Here is a 5,945-nt window from a genome sequence, read left to right as displayed (position 1 = left end):
CCCTGTCTCTACTAAAAATACAAAAATTAGCTGGGCTTGGGCACGTGCCTGTAGTCCCAGTTACTTATGAGGCTGAGGCAGGAGAATCACATGAACCCGGGAGTTGGAGGTTGCCGTGAGCTGAGATTGTGTCTGCACTCCAGCCTGGACAAGAGAAGGAGAATGAAACAAGAGCAAGAGCACCTATTATTCCTGTAATACCAAAGGGGGAAAGTAATTTTAATATTGGACTCATAGGGTCTTTGGCTTCAGGTCCGTCTCCTACTTACCCTAAACTTCCTCTTATTCTATCATCATGTGATATTTGTTGAATACTCACAAGACTTCCTTAGAAGGCTGATATGCCTCTCCTTAGACCCACTTTGGGATGACCATTAATGCTGGCGACAGAGGCTTGTCCCCTCCCTTTCTTCCAAGAATAAGCCACCAGCCTGCCTGTGTGCTCTGAAACAGAGGAGCTAGAATTCAAACTTTATCCAGTTCTCTGGTTTTGTTTTCTCTCTAAAGGGTTAAATATATATGCAGCAACCCTCAGTGTGCAAAAGATTTTGTGTTTCACTATTTCCTTTAATTGCTATCTGTATGTGGAGCCCCCAGTGTTGTAGGGAGAAAGAGCAGGGCATGGGGAGGAGACGACTTGAAGCTGTCACTTAGAGAAATCTCGGAGTCCACTGGTTTAAATCACTTTCCTTCAGATTTCTTTGGAAAAGTGGATTCGTCTTTTAGGCTGTCTTCCTGGCAGTCCCCTTTTTTTCTTTAGTGATAGAACTCCTGAGCTTTAGCCAGGCCCACGGCTGCCCAATTGAAGACTCCATTTCCCAGCCTCGCTTGAAGCCAGGTACAGCCATGTGACTCAGTTCTGGCCAACAGGATAATATGTTGCTGCCTGGAAAGTGACATGGTGTGGAGCCATCTTAGACTAGGAATGGAAGAGCTCCAAGGAGAGGGAACCTGGGTCTCCAACACCAAAGAGCTTCTCTGTTAGCTCTGAATGGCTAAAACTTGGATACTTCACAAGAGAGAAACCTTCTGTCTTGTTTATGTCACTGTCACTTTGGTCTCTGTCATGGTAGCTGACTCTGCATTCTGACTAATACACTTACTGTTCCTGCTTCTCTTTTCCAAGATGGCATCTGGAGGCAAGGTGGGCTTTTGTAGCCTCATGGCAGTGGAAGGAGACCCTTTCTTACATGCTGTCCTTCAAGGTTTACTAGTCTCTGATGTCTTGAGACTTGCCTGCTAGTTCCTGGGCCCTGGTGCTTGCTTAGCTGGTCCCACTTAGGTTTTCAAGGTGCTAAACTGGGACTTGCTGCTGACACCATGCTGCTGTGGCAGATTTGTTCTGAACTTTTGGGCTTTGCAAGGGTCCAGAAACCCTCAGCTCCTTCTCCAAACTACTCTGGTGTGTGTAGATGTCTCTCGGCTGCCTGCCAGCACACCTGCACACCTGCCTAGGCACATTCCTCAGCCATTTCTTAACTACACCCTGAATGTGGGCCTGTGCTATGGGGGACTTGCAGATTCCTGGCCCGTGTGCTGAGAAGTGGAGAGAAAATCCTATGTATTAGGACTTCTCTAAGAACCTATCCGCAGCCTAGGAACCCCTCCTTTCACAGTTGAACCTTGGGGTAGAGAGGAGGAAAGGAGGACCTTGCAGTTTGACCTCCCCTTCCCACCCACTACCTCGACAAGAGAGATGAAGAAGCTTTCTCTTGCTGGATGCCAGCATCCCCAGATCATGTTCTCCTCTTTCCCTCCTCTGTGGTAATTTTTTTTTTTTTTTTTTTTTGAGACGGAGTCTAGCTGGAGGACAGTGGCATGATCTCAGCTCACTGCAACCTCTGCCTCCTGGGTTCAAGCAATTCTCCTGCCTCAGTCTCCAGAGTAGCAGGGATTACAGGTGCATGCCGCCACACCCAGCTAATTTTTATATTTTTAGTAGGGACAGGGTTTCACCATGTTGGCCAGGCTGGTCTAGAACTCCTGACCTCAGGTGATCTGCCTGCCTCAGCCTCCCAAAGTGCTGGGATTATAGGCATGAGCCACCACACCTGGCCTCTCTGTGGCATTTTGGAGCATAGGGCACCCCTACACTCCACCTCCAGGACAAACTTCAAGGTTTAGCTCAGTGGTCCTCAGCTGGGGGTGGTGTTGTCCCCCAGGGGTCACCTGGCAATGTCTGGAGACATTTTTGCCTGTCACAGCAAAGGGTTTTGTTACTGGTGTCTGATGGGTAGCGGTCATGGATGCTACTAAACATCCTCCAGTGCACAAATAAGACAGTGTCCCATAGCCAAGAATTATGCTGCCTAAAATGTTAATCATGTGAGGTTGGGTGACCTGGGCTTAGCCTTCATTGAGGAAGCACTCTCAGGCAATATGATTTGCAAGGGAAGGATAAACAACTAGGTTTAATAATCTCCTGTTACAACTCTGCAGATCAGTGTCAGACACAGCATTCAGCTCTAAGAGACAGCCAAGACTTGGGCTTTTCCCGGGTTATTCAACAAGTACATACTGAACACCTCCAGTGTGCCAGGCACTGCTCTGGGCACCGAGGTAAGCAAAACAGACAAAGCTTTCATCCTTCTGGAGCTCATATTCTAATGGAGAACAAGCTAATAAATAAATAGTGGACCCTGTGCCATTGCCTGGCTCTGCCACTTAACAGCTATGTGACCTTGAGCATGTTACTTAATCTCTCTGGCTTTGGTTTCTTCATCGATAATATCAAGCTAATAATAGGATCTACCACATAGGACTGTTCCTCATAGGGTTATAATGTGAGTTGAAAGAATGAATATGTGCAAAGCCTTTAGACCTCAGCTGCTATCTGTCAAGAAAATAAAAATAACTACACAAATATCATGACATAAGAGAAGTAAATATAGATACAATGTCAGAAGTTAATGAAAAATAAAACCAGGTAAGGGAATAGAGAGTGAGAGATGAGGGCTCTGGGGAATTTATTTTACAGAATATCCAGAGAAGTCTCTCTGAGAAAATGACATTTAAGCAGAGACTGAACGAAGTGAGGAAATACCTCATTCAATGAACAAAAAAATCAATTTCAGGTGGATTAAAGACCCCAAACAAGATGCCCATTATAAACCTACCAGATTGGCAAAAAGTAAAAAGTCTGACAGTAGCAGTTGTTGGTGAGGTTATGGAGCAAGTGCAACCTGCAGACATGTTGGTGGGAAGGTAAAATGGGACAACCCATTTGGAAACTGGTTTTGCGTTACAAAGACAAGTCAAAAATGCACCCTTCTTGAGATGGGGCGATCATATTTCTAGGCATTTACCCAAGAAAACTCATGCATGTGTGCATCAGGACACATGAATAATCATAGTTGCATCTGTATTACTCCAAACCTGGAAACAACCCAAATCTCCATCAATAATAGAAATATAGGCCAGGTGCGGTAGCTCGTACCTGGAATCCCAGGATTTTGGGAGGCCAAGGAGGGCAGATCACCTAAGGTCAGGAGTTCAAGACCAGCCTGGCCAATATGGTGAAACCCCATTTCTACTAAAAACACAAAAAATTAGCCAGACGTGGGGGCTGGCGCCTATAATCCCAGCTACTTGGGAGGCTGAGGCAGGAGAATTACTTGAACCTGGAAGGCAAAGGTTGCAGTGAGCTGAGATTGCACCACTGTCCTCTAGCCTGAGCAGCAAGAGTGCAACTCAATCTCTCTCTCTCTCTCTCTCTCTCTCTCTCCATATATATATATATATATATATATATATATGGTGGCCTAAACACAATATTGGTTTATTTCTTGTTCACATAATAGCCCTGGGTAGGTGAACATGTCCTCCAAATAATCATGCAGGGACTCAAGCTGAAGGACATTCTGCTAACTTAACACATGGCTTCCGGGGCCATTTTAGGAGAAAGAGTGTAGAAGAACACAGTGAGAAGTATTTATTGGCTGGGCCTAAAAGTGGTTCCTGGTCTCATAGGAATTGAGATGCTTACATTTTATTGGTTGGAACTCAGTCACATGGCCACAGCCAACTTCAAGGGAGTCTGGGAAATGTGGTCTAGTGATGTGCCCAAAATGAAGAGGAGAATATAGATTATAATAAGCAGGTGGCAGTTTCTGTTCCAATGTCAAATACTGTGCAAAATATAAAGAGCTCATTGTCAACCTCAGGATTGCTCCTAGAAGAGCACAATGCCAATCCAAATCTGAGTTTGTATTAGCCTGTCCTCACGCTGTTAATAAAGACATACTTGAGCCTGGGTAATTTATAAAGGAAAGAAGTCTAATTGACTCACAGTTCAGTGTGGCTGGGGAGGCCTCAGAAAAGTTACGATTATGGCGGAAGGGGAAGTAAACACGTCCTTCATATGGCAGCATTGAGGAGAAGTCTGAGTACCCAGCAAAGGGGGAAGTCCCTTGTAAAACCATCAGATCAAGAATAGAATTTTTTTTAAAATCAGATCTCGTGAGAATTAACTCACTATCACGAGAACTGCCCCCATGATTTTCAATTATCTCTACCTGCTCCCTCCCACAACATGCAGGGATTATGGGAACTACAATTCAATATGAGATGGTGGGAACACAGCCAAACCATATCAGAGTTTTACTTTTCAAATGGTTGGGGCCCTTGTCTGAGACTGGGAGGACATGTGCCCAGTGTCTGGGGAGGGGAACTGGTGGGGCCCACGGATCAGGGTGGTCCAGAGCTCCCTGGGGCTTTGAGAGGTGGGACGCATGATGGGGAAATGCAGCTCCAAAGGTTCTTCCAGTGACATGGCATGTGTATACCTATGTAACAATCCTACACGATTTGCACATGTACCCCAGAACTTAAAGTATATTTAAAAAAAAAAGACCCACCTATCTATTATCTCAGTTCTGTGGGTGAGAAGTTCAGATGAATGCAACTGGGCTTTCTGATTACGATCTTACAGGCTGAAATCAACAGACTGGACTGTGACAAAGATTCTAAAATTTTAGTCCGGCTTCTGAACCTTCTGTTAGGCCCATTTGTGCATTTCCTTGTAAAATCCAGTTTTAGTAAGAACTGCTAAGTCAGTTTGGCAAGAACCCCTCATTCTCCATATCTGATCACCCTCGATAGCTGATCTATCTGATGGGGTTCCTCATCCTCCCCCATCTTCTAGGTGATGTCCAATAACCTAGACTATCTTCAGCAAAATTCCTGTTAGGTACGTTTAACCAGAATCCCCCTTACTCCTGACATTTCATCCTAGTAATTTTTTATCCACTCTCCCCCACCCTCCTTTTTGTTTATTGCTAACATTTGAATGTCCCCTCCAAAACTCATGTTGAAATTTAATTGCTATTTTGAGGATATTAAGAGGTTGGGATTTTTTTTTTTTGTGAGACGGAGTCTTGCTCTGTCTACAGGCTGGAGCGCAGTGGCACGATCTCGGCTCACTGCAACCTCTGCCTCCCGGGTTCAAGTGATTCTCCTGCTTAGCCTCTCAAGTAGTTGGGACCACAGGTGTGCGCCACCACGCCCAGCTACTCTTTGTATTTTTAGTAGAGATGGGGTTTCACCATGCTGGCCAAGATGGTCTCGATATCTTCACCTCATGGTCTGCCCACCTCAACCTCCCAAAGTGCTGGGATTACAGGCATGAGTCACTGCGCCCAGCCAAGAGGCTGAGAACTTTAAGAGGTGATTAGTTGTGAATGAATTAATGCCATTATTGCAGGAGTAAGTGAGTTCTTGTGGGTATGGGCTCCTGATAAAAGAATGAAGTTTGGTCCACTTCTTTCTGTCTTTCATGTCCAATCACTACCATGTGATTGCCTTCGGCTATGTTATGTTGCAGCAAGAAAGCCCTCACCAGATGTGCCCTCAGTCTTGGACTTCCCAGCCCTCAGTATCATGAGCTAAAGAAATCTCTTTTCTTTATGAATCACCCAGCTGTGGTATTCTTTTTTTTTTTTTTTTTT

Source organism: Cebus imitator, unplaced genomic scaffold (assembly GCF_001604975.1).
Source record: "Cebus imitator isolate Cc_AM_T3 unplaced genomic scaffold, Cebus_imitator-1.0 Scaffold193, whole genome shotgun sequence".
NCBI classification, from domain to species: domain Eukaryota; kingdom Metazoa; phylum Chordata; class Mammalia; order Primates; family Cebidae; genus Cebus; species Cebus imitator.
Note: the sequence above shows the minus strand (reverse complement) of the source record.